The 15,886-nt window shown below is 43.9% G+C and overlaps 1 long non-coding RNA gene across 1 annotated transcript; it reads right to left on the bottom strand.

Moving 5' to 3' along the window:
* Positions 1 to 200: 200 nt before the first annotated feature.
* LOC131479113 (uncharacterized) lies at positions 201 to 14,062 on the bottom strand. The gene is made up of 3 exons (XR_009244730.1): positions 13,959 to 14,062; positions 10,941 to 11,075; positions 201 to 269 (listed from the first exon to the last, which is right to left on the bottom strand). It is a non-coding gene; the product is annotated as an uncharacterized LOC131479113 (long non-coding RNA).
* Positions 14,063 to 15,886: the final 1,824 nt, after the last annotated feature.

Raw genomic sequence — 15,886 nt, 5'->3', positions numbered from 1 at the left:
TACACAAATATGTGACAAAAGTTTCTTCCAGGAAATAGTTCGGTAGCAAAGTATTTCAAATGGCAAAAAAAAACTAGTAGATAATTCACAAAGAAATAGGCCATATTTACTGGAAAATCTGTTACAAATCCTTATGACAGAATTACCTAGTTAAGAAAATAACAAAACAAAGGCTTAAAATGTTAACAATAAGATACTCACTTTTGCCCATCAGAAGTGTTTTCTTTCTTTAGGTCTTCGAGGTTTCTTTCCACAATATAAGCTGCCCACTTGAAGTAAATGGAAAAAAATTAAAAGAAAAGTAAGAGAGGAGGACGAATATATGAGAGAAGGTAAAGGGGGCCCGTATCGTGCTCTTAAAATGACATATTTCAAATATGTGAAATATGTTAACCACATGGATGTTAAAGGTTTTTTAAAACATTTTAGGCACACCAGCAGAAGGTGTCATCCTGTTGCCATGCTTCCAGTGCAACAGGTGAGGGGATGAGGGGGCCGAGGCTGCGGGCTTGGCTTGGGGGGAGGCTAGGGGCATAACGCCAGTGGGCATTTGGGGAACTGGGAGCTCACCACTAGGCAGGTGGAGAGAACCTGAGGATTTTCTTCTGTGTCTGGTCCTGGGTAAGGTGGGGAGAGTGGCGGGGAGCACCCCAGGTCAGCACACTGCTCTGGTGTGCTGGTGGACCAGGCCTGGAAACTGCAATGGGCCTGGATCTTGGGTGTGTAGAGGGGTAAGGCACCAGGCCAGCACATATGACAGGAGTTTGGGATCCTGGTGGATGTTAGAATACACGACCATCATACCACCCACTGCAATTCTGAAGATTGGGCTAGACACAAGGCTTGTGGATTCATTAGAGAATGGAGCAAGGAGATATGGGGTAGGAAGGACCTCCTGGGTGTATCGTGGGGATGAGGAATGGATCCTGAGGGACTCCCAATGACAAGGCTACTGTACTTGCAAGTAAGCAAGGGGAATGAGACCTGGTGGATTGGAGGGGAGAGACCTAAAGATCTTTAAGGATCAGATTGATGCACCAGCCCACATGGGAAACCTGAGCTGGGCTTGTTAGCATGGAACACTGCTGACCACCACACAGCAGCCCACATGAAATCTATGGCTCAGGACCTGTCTGGCAGGGACAATCCCAGTATCTGACAGTGAGTATCAGATAAGAGGATGGGTCACATTATGTTAAACCATGACACCAACCAGCATGCAAGAGAACCAGGTCTGGGGGTGGACCCAACCCCATGGAATTACATTAAAAAAAAGCAATAGTTTGGAATTTAACATTATATATGTCTACATAAAATGTTGACCTGAAGGGCAGGCAATTGGCACACAGCTTCAGTTGCTGCTTGGAATGCCCACATTTCCTTCAGAGAATCCAGGTTTGACAGTACTTTTGATCCTGCTTTCTGCTAATATGTAATTCTGGGAATCACCCACTCAATAAAGTAGGCTAGACTGTTGTATCTGCTGGAAAATGGCAAGACCGCAAGCAGACTCTCTCAAACTGGTCACAGCACCCATTGGCCCTGCAAGACCTGTGGCTGGGAAGAGGCCTGGTAGGGGACAACTGGAGAGCATTAGAGCTGGGACTGGAGGTGGGCCAAGCTGAGACACGCTGTCTCACCCCACTGGAAGAGCTGAGACTGAAGGTGGGCCAGGTTGAGCCAGGCTGTAGCACTTGAGAGCAAATGCCAAGTCCGGGGACAGACCATCTCAGACTAGGCCGCAACACCTATTGGCACATACAAGACTTGGGGCTGGGAGTAGGCCTGGCTGGAGAACTTCAAGGACTCCCTTGTTGGCTACTGCTTCCACTGGTGAGCATGACAGCTGGCCCACTGGGAGTGGGCCAGGTTGGGCTAGGCTGACACACCCTCTGTTATGCATGAGAGCCAGAATGGGCATGGGCTAATCAGGCCACACTGCAGCACCAGTTGGCATGTAAAAGGCTAGGTGCAAGTGCTTCAAGAATTGGAGCTTTAAGCATGCCTGGTAGGGGAACTGTGGGGCACTCCTTGGCTAGGCCAGGCTGCACCTACAACCTGTCAGTCAACCAGAGTTGGGGGTGGACCTTGCTGGACAAGGTGGTGGCACCTATCAACACACATGAGGGCCATACTGCGTTGAGCTAAGCCACAGCACACAGGGGTGTGCTTGAAAATTGGATGGGATATGGCTGGGCTGTAGCAAATGGCACCATATGCAAAAATGAGGCTGTGGGGTGGGCCTGGGGCAGGTTACTTAGGATTGCCCCAACTAGACCGTGTCACACACTGATATGCTTGAGGAGTCGGTCTGTGGCAGGCTGCCTGGGATGGGCCTTAATACCGGTCAGTTTGCATGAAATATGAAGCTGGTTCAGAGCTGATCACGCAGCTACATCCACGAGCACATACACTGGTTGGTGCACGCCAGAATCAAGTCTGAGCTCACCCCAGATAAGGTTTCATGGGGGAGTCCCTGACTAGACTGCTGGACTCAGACCCTGGCCACAGGGAACATCACAGAATGTGTGGTTAGACCATGGCATGCATATATCAGGACTGGTACTCCTCACGTGCTGACACCTGTGCAGTGGACACCATGCCAGGATGCATACAGAGGACATGATGGCCAGCTGACCTAGGGCAGCACAGGATATCATATGCCTGGTCAGAAGAAGGAAAACAGAAAAAAACTGGACAATTTCCTGGCCAAGCTGTGCAACATGTTCCTGGATCTATGGATGCACTAAGGAGTTTGCCAACCAGTAGATCTTGTAAAGATTTTCTCAACCCTGGTGCACTGAAACCAACAACTTCTCAGAACTACCCAAATCACTCAAGTAGCACCCACAATGGGGTCTCCCTGACCCCACCAAATGATCATCTCCCCCATCACCAAGTACTGATGTAGTTTGACAGCAAGGAGTGGCCCTCTTGCCCTCCTCCCCTGTGGTCACAGGAGGAGAAAAAAAAAAGGAAACATCTGTCTTACCCACTTTCCTCAATGTCTGAACCTGAACCTCCCCACCCTGATCAGACGCTGCTCACATGGGAGTTCATCCCTCAACTATGTAAACAATAACAAAAACAAAATGAGAAATTATATTAAATAAAAAAGAAAGTAGCTGGGTTGGGTCCCTGCCACCCATGTGGTGACTCAGGATGGAGTCCCCACTTCCTGGTTTTGGCCTGGCCCACATGGGGACAAGTGGAGAATAAACTAGCAGATAGAAGTGCTCTTGCTCACTTGTGCGCACACTCTCTCCTCCCTGATTTGTCTTCAATGGATAATTCTATACCAGCATTAAATGTGGGTCACAAAATTTGAAGAGATACCAAAGGAATGTATTTCTTAAAATGTTAAGCTTTCTAGACCCTAAGTGCAAATACTGACAATTCAGAAAAGATGAAATCATACTAGAATTTACTTTAGTAAATCACACAATTTTACCCTCATTCCTGAAGGTCCTTATGCTGATCCCCCACTCAAAATGATCAACCCATTAACTCCAAGCATCCTTCGGAAGCATCTTCTTAGAATTCCTTGGACTTAACCATAAGATAAACAGTCAAAAACAATCTGACTCACTAAAAAAAAAAATAGAAAATTGAAATTCAGAATAAAAGGGTCTGCCAGGGTCTTAAAGCCAAAAGTTGGACCTAGAGCCAGGATGACACTGTGTTCTAACTCCTAGGCCTTTGGTGATATCTGCTCATGAGCCCTCAACCTCTTCTGAGCCTGCTGCTGAACTTCATGGCTCAGAGCTCCTGAAGGCAATGGCGCACACATCAAAGCTTACAGTTTTCATGTAGGGACTTGTAGGATCTCATCCAATCCTATCCTATTTAGGATTACTTACTATATTACTTATGACTCCCAATTTGATATTAAATCCCAAGTTTCAATTTTCTTATAATATTACAGTCTTGTAAAGGCCAATCAATTCTTATTTCAACTCCCATTTCTTTGATATAAATCATGTTTGAATAGTAACAGCTAACTTCAATATCACTTGGGCATCTTACAAGTTTTAAAGTACTTAGTTCTAACATTAACACATTGAATAGATACAGTTACCCAATCTTTAAGGATGAGAAAACTGAGTGCAAGGGCTGTTTAAGAAAGCTGTCCACCATTGCACAGATACAGAGCCTGGCACCAGGCAAAAAGTCCAGTCTGACTCCAGAATCCGTATTCCTGACCCCTCCTTTCCTCTCCATAAAAGTTCAAGAACTCTCTCCAGAACTCCATAACTCCATTCACAAATGCCTACTATACAACTCTAATTTAAAATTCCACGTAAAAACTTAACATGTCCCTCAGACACAACCCTGTCAATTTTCCTCATCTCAACAAATAGTGAGAGCATCTACGTCTATAACTATGTCAGAATATCAAGTCACTCTTACAACTTTCTAGTCTGAATGCTGTCTCCATCATAAAGTATTGATTACAACTTCTGTTTTCCATGTTGAAATGAAATTCATAGTCAGTAAAACTTCCTACACATCCATAAATATGTTAACTTTAAACAAAAGGAGAGTTAGGAAGAAACTTAAAAATGCATTTTAACATGCAAATGTTTAGGCATAATCTCTCTATAAGACAAAATAAATAATAACTCAACTCCAAAAGGAATAAAATTTAAGGTTCAAAAACAGTGTTGCAGAAGCACTGTGATAAGTTGAAAAGATGATTTAATCTTTTTATAATTAAAAAATCTCTAAGCCATTACAAAGAGTGAAATTCTATCATTTGCCGCTAGATGGTCCCAACTAGAGACCATTATGCTCAGTGAAATAAGTCAATCCCAAAAGGACAGCCACCATATGTTCTCTCTCATATAAGGCAGCCTTCATGCAAATTTAACATCAACAACCCTTTCCATACTGCTATTCTGTACCCCCTCTGTTTTGATGTTTTTATCTTCATTTCTTCAAAATCGTTTTTTTTCTCTTGTCAAATGGTGCTGGCTCATGGATCACACAGTGGCATTATTTTACCCAAGAGGCTTTTGTGTTTTCTTTTTTCAGTTCTTCACCCATGTGTTTGTTCTTCAGTGGCACATTTTTTGACTCCATGGTGCTGTACATTTTTTGTTTTAACTTCATATCTCTTGTTGACTTTGTTTCATGGCTTCTCATTTAAGAGAATGTATAGTGACAGCAGGAACAGAGTCTATCATATTCAGATGTGAAGATATAAGGAGTATGCATCTCTATGTTCAAATCAAAGAGGGACTCCCAATCAAACTGTTGGACAGATCTAGACAATGGGATGCTGAACTGTCTGACATTATCTGTACCAGCAATGTTGGGACATACTTAACTAATAGATTGATGGACTTATGATGATGGGCTATACTATTCTAATAATATGGAGAAAATCAGTCAGCAGGAAGGAATTTGAGGAGAGGGAAGGGGAAATCCCTGACTCTGTGGAATTGTACCATAAACTCAACATTTTTTAAAAAATTCATTTCTTAAAACTATGCAAAACGATATTAGCAATACTAAATGTGTACTTCCTAGATTAACATGACAGCCATATTTCTAAAAATTCACTTTTTTAAAACACTGCAAAAAATTATTTTATATGTAAACATACATAAAACTGAATTTGAATTTAAATTCAAATAGGAATCTCCTTGACTTACCTGAAAAGCTCTTAGGATGAACACAAGTCTTCACTGTTGGGACTGTCCTAAGTACTAACCATCTAGCATGCAGGCCATCACGCAATGAATGGTAATACCTTTCAGTCTGAACAAAAATGCCATCACAAAATCCCAAAGAGAATGATCTGTGAATGATACCACTGCATTAAACCACCTACTCTCACAAGCCACTGTCACGTATATCGAGTAAATTGTCCCTTAGAGCCATAGCCGGGCTCTCATTTGATCTCATACACTTTCTGTACTACAAATCTTTTTTTTAAGATTTATTTATTTTTATTTCAAAGCCAGACTTACAGAAAGGAGAGACAGAGAAAAAATCTTCCATCCACTGGTTCACTCGCCAAATGATCTCAATGGCCGGAGCTGAACTGATCTGAACCCAGCAGCCAGGAGCCTCTTTTGGGTTTCCCATTCAGGTGCAGGGTCCCAAGGCCTTGGGCCATCCTGGTCTGCTTTCACAGGCTACAAGCAGGGAGCTGCAAGGGAGGGGGAGCAGCCAGGATGCAAATTGGTGCCCATATGGGATCCTGGTATGTGCAAAGCAAGGACTTGAGCCACTAGGCTACCGTGGCCAGATCAATGTTCTTCATGTCTTGTTATCTCTTACTGGCCTTACATTTCTGTCTTTGTGATTCTCATCTGCACATTCTATATCACAAGCAAAATAAATATTCTATTTTCCAGAGATTATTTTTCCATTCATTCAATACTTATAGCAAACAGATAGTATACCAGGCTTGCTCTAAAACTAGATCACAGCCTTCCTCCTCACTTAAACATCAGAAAATTTAATCACCCACAGCAATTTTCAGTGTTTCATTTTCCATTTTATATACTGACATTCTGCAAAGATACTCTTTTTTTAAAAAATGTTTATTTATTTTCATTGGAAAGTCAGATATACAGAGAGGAGGAGAGGCAGAGAGGAAGATCTTCTATCTGTTAATTAACTCCCCAAGTGGCCGCAATGGCCAGAGCTGCGCCAATTCAAAGCTAGGAGCCAGGAGCTTCTTCTGAGTCTCCCACATGGGTGCAAGGTCCCAAGGCTTTGGGTCGTCCTCAACTGCTTTCCCCAGGCCACAAACAGGGAGCTGGATGAGAAGCAGGGCTGGCTGGATCAGAACTGGTGCCCATAAGGGATCCTGGCGTGTGCAAGGCAAAGATTTTAGTCACTAGGCTACTATGCCGGGCCCAAGATATTCTTTTAACAAAATGATATACAGCATTTTTTAAATTTGCAAATCCAATTTGCAGAATTAAATCTAAATTAATAAAATGATATTTCTATCTAATTGTAACCATTACCATGCCATTAACAGCCTAATGTTGGACTGGCACCATAGCCTAGTGGCTAAAATCCTCTTCTTGTACATGCTGGGATCCCATACAGGTGTCAGTTCTAATCCCAGCAGCTCTGGTTCCCATTCAGCTCCCTACTTCTGAACTGGGAAAGCAGTCGAGGATGGCCTAAAGCCCTGGGACTCTACCCACGTGGGAGATCCGGAAGAAGATCCTGTCTCCTGCCTTAAGATCAATGCAGCTCCAGCTGTTGAGGCTGCTTATGGAGTGAATCAGTGGATGCAAGAACTTCCTGTCTCTCCTCCTCTCTGTATATTTCTTTACAATAAAAATAAGATCAATCTTAAAAAATAAAAACAGCCTAATGTCCTTATCCATCTTCTTCCATCCATCTTCCAAGTAAACTCCAGATACCTGACATTCCCTCTTACCTCTGGCAAGTTGCCACTCAAGCTCCTAGCTCCTCCTGATAAATGTTTTAGGGACTGGTTTTGTGATATAACAGGTAAAACTGCAGCCCATAGATAGTGGTTTGAATTCCAGCTTTTTGATTCAGCTCCCTACCGATGCACTTGGGAAAACAGAAAGATGTGCCCACACCCTTGGGTCCCAGTATCCGAGTGGAAGATTGGGAGGAAGTTCCTGGCTCCTGGCTTCAGCCTTGTCACTGCAGCCACTTGGGGCATGAACCAGCAGATGCAAGACCTCTCTAGCTCTGCCTTTCAAATAAATAAAGTAAATCTTAGGGGGAAAAAAGAGAAATATAAAAGCTCTAAATAAATAAAAAAATTACCCCACACATAGGCAGACTTAAGATGGCATTATGTCCTAAACTAATGTACAAATTGAAAAAAACAATTTCTATAAAAGTCCCTAGTTTGTAAAGATCAACAGTCTGATCTTAAAGGTACCCATGATATGGTCTAGGCAATCAGCCAGTTCAGTGTCATGAGCTAAAGCCACACATCCCCCACCTGTATAATACCATTTACCCCCTTGAGCATCAAATAATCTGTACCATCATTAAGTAGGACCTGGAGGGCAGTTTCGTGTTGTCACCACTCCCACCTGACCAGCAGAAAGCACCATGGCAGTAAGCAAGCCTGCTTCACAGCTTCTCAACCATTCAGGAAGTGTTACTGAAAGGCTGTTTAAAAGTTCAACACTGAAAACTGGACAAGGTTGGGTAATGGCGGCCCCAGGGCTTGCTCTACTGCCCTTCATTTTGAAGGTTATGAGGTGGGGTGGGAGCACTCACAAAGCACGCACATCTACTCTGCTGTGACAACAACTGACTTAGGCAGCCACTTGCCTGTGGACGTCCTGCCAAGCCAGCCAGCACTCCAGCAAACCTACACTGGATAAAGGGAGACCCAACTCCAAGCCTCAACAGTGTGGACTGGAGCCTCCACTAAGAACTGATCATGGTCCTATCAGACTTAAACAGCAGAACACCACTCAACCCTACCAAGCAGCTTTTGCAAGGGCCATATAAGGTCAGGGACTTTAAATAAGGGAATAAAATAAATTCTATACATTACAGAAACCATGCTACACTTCACACGGGCAGGTGGACACTTAGGACATAACAGAGGAATCACATTTCTTCTTAACAAAATGTTTTTGGCTGTCGATGTGACTGACATTATACCAACTTGTTTACACAAATTCTGGGGTTTGGGGGTTTAACATCTTGGTAAAGACCAGAAAATCCATCCATCCTCCACCAATGCGATAAACAAACTAAGCACATCAGGAGGTGATTCCAGACCTAACTTTCGTGTCTGCATGCCAGCACAGGGTCTGGCACAGTCCATCACTCCAATCAGATTACGCACATGCTGGTGGTTGCAACTGCTGGGTCAGGTCTGCTTCAAGCTCTGTTTTCAACATCAACCAATGGGTGTTGTAGTCCAGCCTGATCCTGTGCAACACACGCTTGGCCTTCACACAGACCAGTGCAAGCTGCACTCTAGTCTGAGCAATGTACAATAACCCCTGCCAGGTCTGCCTGCTGCCCTGATTCCTGTGCTTGCCAGTATGTACAGTAGACTGGTCCAGTCTGTGACATATCCCATTCAGTTCTCATACATATCAATGGGCATTGAAGCCTGGTTGAACCAACCCAGCCCCAGTATCCAGCCCACACACATTTTGGTGGGTACCATTCTGTCCAGTCACATCTGCCACAATCCTGGTTTTCATGCTCTCCAGTGGGAGTGGTAATCCAAGAGGGAGGTGCCCACTATTTCCCTACTGGGCCACTCACACTCCCAGATCATGCACTCTCCAGGTGGTTTTGCAGTCTGACTTGACAGAATTAGCCCCCAGTGACAGCCTCTGCCAGCTGATGCTGCAACAAAGACCAACCAACCCTCACCCACTCTGATTTATGCTTGCACCAGGAGGAACAGTCAGCCCAGCCTGACTTTTCCCTGATCTAGCTCACATGAAGCCCATAGATGTTGTAGCCCTGCCCGGTCTGATCTGCCCCCATCCCAACTCATGCTCTCCAGTGGGAGTGGTGGTCCAGCAGAGGAGCATTCCACATTCCCCCTACCAGCTTTGTACCCTGCCCTCCATTTCTCATGCGTGCTAGTTGAATGCTACGGCTCAGTCTGGCATGGCCCTCCATGCCTTGGCATTTGCCAGTGGGTGCTGTAGCCTGGCCCAGCCTGGCCCACCCCCAATTCCAACTCCTGCTGGTGCGGTTTGCAGCCTAGCCCAGCCCAGCTGGCACCCAGTCCTAGCCTTTATGCATACTGGTATGTGTCGCAACTGAACCCGATTCCACCCATACTCTATCCCAGTGCTCTGATTAGCAGGTGGGTGATATGAACTGGTTCAGCCTTGTCTGTCCCCAACCTATGCCAAATGTATGTCGGTGGGTACCTTTCCCTGCCTGTTCTAGGCTGTTCCCTATTATGGTTCTTGCCCTCATCTGCAGGAACTCTGTTCTGACAGGGGAGTTTTCTAGGCTCCTCCATCAGAACCTCTCCCAGTGCCAGATCTCACACACACACATGGGTCCATGGGACAACCCTACTTAGTCCACATCCGGTCCTAGCATGAACAGTAGCCTTTCTTGATTGGGCTTCAACCTGTTCTGGTTCTTACTGTCAGATGTTTCAGCCCAGCCAAGGCTCGTCCTCACTCAGACACAGCTCACACGTGACTCAGGAGTGGCAGAGACCTAACATAGCTTGTCCTACTTCTACCTTGGTCCTCCAGAGTACCAGATGGTACTAGAGTCTAGCTCAGCTCTGTGCAGGCAGCCCCAATACACACTTGTGCCAAGGGACACTGCAGCCATGTCCAAACCAGAACACAGCCCCCACTCCAGCCATGGCACACACCAATAGGAGCCCCAACACAGCCTGGGTATCCTCTTAGCTTCCCAAACATCCCTATTCCCAGCCACAGATCACACACATGCCAGTGGTTGCTCTAATCCAGTTTGGCATATCCCCTCACCTGTCTTGCCCTTTGCTTTAGATTCTTTAGCTTGGCATCCCTGGATCATGTAAACCAGTCAATGTAAGAGCCTAGCTTGGCATGACCTGTGCTCCAGTCTGATTTCTGCTCTTGCTGGTGAGCAAAGGCTTGCTTGACCCTGCTGGTCCATCCTTTCCATAACTAATCCACACATTAGCCAACAGTTGGAGCTATTTTGCCCAGCTTGCCCGACCCCAAGCCTGGACAATGTGATCATCAGGGAGAGTTAAAACCCTCTAGGAGAGTTTCCCAGGTTCTCCCACTCAGCCCATTTCAGAATTCATAGAGCCTTCTAAATCAGATTAAAAGGATTTTCACAATATCTTCTCCAACTCATCTCAAAGAAAATACTGTATCTCTTAAAGTTTTAAACACTACATGAATGGCCTCCCATAACCAGTCAACTTTTCTTCAAGAGTCAATGAAACCAAAACTCTTGGAAAAATGGCTTATGGACATTGATACCTGAGATTTTAGGTGTCTTGTTCTCTTCGGCCAATGATTCATCCTGGCGCCAGTTTGGGGAGAAGTTTGGGTATCAGTGAGAAAAACGTCAGGTTCCACATTTTCCTTAAGATCTAAATTAGGCATCGGCACACCCTAAAACACCAGAGCAAAGAAAGTGTTTTCTGAACAAAATCAGGTTTCACGGTGGAGAACAACACATTTCCAATAAAGCTCCTAAAACTTCATGGCACCAGATGACAATTCCGCTACAAATTCATCTACAGACAAAAGGCAATCCCTATCAAAATTTCAGAATTTTTTATTTGGTAGAAATTCAAACATAAATGGCTGGGAAACTTGGAAAAAAAACACAGGACTCCCACTACCAGATACCAAGTTATTTTAAAGCTACATTGCTCAAAGTAGTGTGTTACTGAGATTTGCACAGACACATACAGCAGGACCACACACAGAGTAGGTATTCCAAGGCCACCAAAGCATGTTTGAAATAGAAAAAAGGTATAGTATTCTTCCATAAAAGTTTGGTTTATACATTAGATACAGTATCAGACTAAAAATTATTAAATGGAAAAATCACAATAACATACTATAATAAGACTTAGGTGATCACATTACGACCTCTCTCAAGCATATCCAAATTGCCAACATCACTACTGTTGTATTTTGGGATTAAATAAGAGAATATATGGGGGCCCGATGTGATGGCTCAGTGGTTAAATCCTCACTTTGCATGTGTCAGGAGCCACTTAGGAAGTGAACCTGCGTACAAAAGATGTTACTCTGTGTCTCTACTACTCCGCCTTTCCCAAAAAAATTTTAAAAATCTTAAAAAAAAAAGAAGAAAAGCATATCTGGTTACCAGCATCAGAATGCCATGAGAGCCAGTCCGATAATTAAGATGGATATTAAACAGAGGCAAAGGGATAAATCCAATTCCAGACAGGATGGTGAACCATACAAGTAATATTTCATCACACTAATCAGAATACCACACAACTAAAAACTTACAAACTGCTTAATACTGGAATTTTCCATGCAATATTTTAATACAATTGGCTGCAGGTAAACAAAATCACAGAAAAATCTATGAAACCGCAGACTAACTTAGGACTTGGGGTAGGGGAAGACCACTGTAATCCAACACAACAAAATTCAGAAATAATACTGCACATTTATGCTCAACTGATTCTCAATACAGGCAACCTAGTTAAATCAATAGAAAAACAATATTGTTTTAAACAGTGCTCATCAAGATTGAATATTCATATGCCCTCCGTCCTAAATAACTAACCTGCCTATGTACCTCACATTTTGTACACACACAAAAAGAAACAGTTCAAGATGCACATGAACCTCAATGTAAAAGCCAATCATTACAACACCACGTGTGAGACCCACATCCTACACAGGAGTGCCTGAGTTCAAGTCCCAGTGCCATTCCTAACTCAGCTTCCTGTCTGGCACACAACAGATGACTATGTAAGTACTTGAATCCCTGCCACCCACAAGAGAAATCCAGATTACGTTCCTGGCTTTACCCTGGCTGGGAGTGAATCAGCAGATGGAAGCTTTCTCTCCTCTTTTTCAAATAAAATGAAAATAAGGGAATAAGTGAACTCAAAAGGAAATGCTTTGTAACAAAAGATAAAACCACAGAACTTCTATATGGAGAAAGAAAAATGACTATAGTCATGGATAAGGAAAACACTTCCTAAATGATACTAAAAACTAAAATCCATCAAAGGAAAACAGAAATCTGTAAGCCATTCTTCAAGCAGAGACTATTACAAAAACAAAAGCATAAATTACAGACAAGAATAAAGTTTTTGCAAATCATGTATCTAAGGACTTGTAGTTAGTATAACAAACTCTCACAAGTATACAAAGCCAACCCAACAAACACTTCATTGAGGAAGATACACAAACAACTAACATAAACACAAAACAATGCAAATGCTCATCTGTAGCCTTTAGCAAAAATGCAAATGAAACTACAAGGGAATACCAGTACATACCTGATAAAATGGCCATAACCAAAACAAGTGACAACATGTGTTTGCCAGGACATGGAAAAACAGCAAGCCTCTACATTGGGGGAGGGGGAATGTAAAATGGTTCAGCCACTTTGAAAAACATTCTGACAGTTTTTTTAAATAAATATAAATGTAACACAACACCTAGCAATTCCACTCTATTAAGAGAAAGGAACACATACGTCTGCACGAAACGTTATACCTGAACAGGCATAGTATTATTCCTAACAGCCAAAAACTGGAACAATCCACTGTTCATCCACTAATAAACAAGTAACAAGGTACATACATACAAGGGAGTATTATTCACCAATAAAATCAAATGAAGTGGGACCAGCACAGTAGTCTAGCAGTTAAATCCTCAACTGGCATGCTCCAGGATCCCATATGGGCACCATTTAGGCCCTAGCTGCTCCAGCTTCCCATCCAGCTCCCTTCTTGGAGCCTAGGAAAGCAGTCAAGGATAGCCCAAAGCCTTGGCACCCTGCACTCACGTGGGAGTCGCGGAAGAAGATCCTGGCTCCTGGCTTCGGACTGCCTCAGCTCTGGACACTGTGGTCACTTGGGGAGTGAACCAGTACATGTAAGAGCTTTCTCTTTCTCAACTTGCCTTTCCAACAAAAAATAATTTCAACACATTCTCCCCCAGCAAGTTTTATTTTAATTGGAAAGGGAGATTTATAGAGAGAAAGATCTTTCATCCGCAGGTTCACTCCTCAAGAGGCCACAACAGCCACAGCTGAGCTGCCAGAAAGCAGGAGTTCCTTCCTGGTCTCCCATGTGGGTGCAGGATCGCAAAAGTTTGGGCTGTCATCCACTGCTTTCCCAGACCACAAGCAGGGAGCTGCAAAGGAAGTAGAGCAGCTGGGACACAAACCGGTGCCCATATGGGATCCTGGTGCATGCAAGGTGGGGATTTTGGCCACTAGGCTACCACACCAGGACCAATTTATCCACTTCTAAGAATAATACTGCAACTCACCAGAAGACTGACACCACACTGGAACAGCTCACATGGGTAGAGAATTCTTTCATAGTGAGAATTCAAGCAACACACAGTTTCTTTTCCTGGCAGATATCCCAAGCAGCTATCGACTTTAGACCACTTCTTTTATTTGGTGACCATTTCAAAACCTCCTTGGCTGGCAGCAATCTGAACGAAAAAAAAGTAAAAATTATTATTTAAGCAGAGGCAAGCATTATCTGATAAATACATAAATTACCCTGGGCTGCGATTTTGGAGTTCCACAAATAAATGACAACAGTGACATCTATAATATTTACAGGTAAACAAAAATCAAATAATGAATTCTGAAGCTTCTTTGTTGTTTTTGTTGTTAAGATTTATTTATGGGACCCAGCACAGTGGCCTAGTGGCTAAAATCATCGGCTTGAATGAACCGGGATACCATATGGGTGCGTGTTCATACCCCGACAGACCCGTTTTCCACCCTACTCTATGACTGTGGCCTGGGAAAGCAGTTGAGAATGGCCCAAAGCCTTGGAATCTTGCACCCATGTGGGAGACCTGGAAGAGGCTCGAGGCTCTGGACTTTGGATCATGTAGCAACAGGCTTTGCGCTCACCTGGGGCGTGATTCATCGTGCAGAAGATCTTCTCTCTGTCTCTCCTCCTTTCTGCATATCTTTGCAATAAAAATAAATAATCTTAAAAAAAGATTTATTTACTTTTGGGCCCAGAGCAATAGCCTAGTGGCTAAAGTGCTCGACTTGCATATGCCAGGATTCTATATGAGCACTGGTTCATGTCCTGGCTGCTCCACATCCCATCCAGCTCCCCACGTGTGGCCTGGGAAAGCTTTCAAAGATGCCCCAAGGATTTGGGATCCTGAACCCGTGTGGGAGACCTGTAATAAGCTCCTGCCTTCAGATTGGCTCAGTTCTGGCCATTTTAGCTACTTGGGGAGTGAACCACAAACAGAAGATCTTTCCCGCTGTCTCTCCTTCCCTCTGTATATCTGACTTTCCAAAAGAATCAATCAATTAAAAAACTTTATTTTTAGGAAAGGCAGATCAGATTTACAGAGAAAGAGAGGCGAAAAAGATCTTCATCCACTGCTTCATTACCCAAATGGCCATAATGGCCACAGCTGAGGCGAGCCAGAAGTTTCTTCTGACTCTCCCACAGTGGGATAAGATCCCAAAGTTTTGAGCCACCCTCTTCCTCTTTCTCAGAGCACAAGCGGGGAGCTGTATGGGAAGTGGAGCCGCCAGGACACACACTCAACCACAGGGGATCCCGGCACTTTCAGGTGAGCATTTAGTCATTGAGTCGTCATGCCAGTCCCTCTCAAGGGGTTTTTGTTGTTTGTTTTTTTGTTAAGGCTTATTTATTTTTATTGCAAAGTCAGACTTACAGAGAGAAGAAGAGACAGAAAAGATCTTCCGTTCGCTGATTCACTTCCCTAGTGGCTGCCACGGCTAGAACTGAGCCAATATTCCAAAGCTAGGAGCCAGAAGCCTCCTCCAGGTCTCCCACGTGTGTGCAATGCCCCAAAACTTTGGGCCATATTTGACTGCTTTCCCAGGCCACAAGCGGGGGGATGGGAGGCACAGCTAACAGGAGTAGAACTGGCACCTATATGGGATCCTGGTACATTTAGGGCGAAGACTTTAGCCACTAGGCTACCACACTGGACCCTCTCCCAAAATCTTTAAACTCTACAATTTAATTCATATTAGAGTGCCTACACCAAAATTAGACATTTCACAGATTTACTCAATTTGTACTTCTTGCCTGGTTTGAAAACCAGACTAATTTCTGTGTCTAACTAAATTCTTCGTAATTCATAACATAAAAGGCAGCAGATGAGGCTCAGTTGCTGAGTTACACTCACATGGAAAGCCAGATTGAGCTCCTGACTCCTGGGTGTGGCTGGGCCCTGCACTA

This window comes from Ochotona princeps, unplaced genomic scaffold, assembly GCF_030435755.1.
Source record: "Ochotona princeps isolate mOchPri1 unplaced genomic scaffold, mOchPri1.hap1 HAP1_SCAFFOLD_530, whole genome shotgun sequence".
In the NCBI taxonomy this organism is placed as follows: domain Eukaryota; kingdom Metazoa; phylum Chordata; class Mammalia; order Lagomorpha; family Ochotonidae; genus Ochotona; species Ochotona princeps.
Note: the sequence above shows the minus strand (reverse complement) of the source record. Positions and strands in the feature narration are given on the sequence as shown.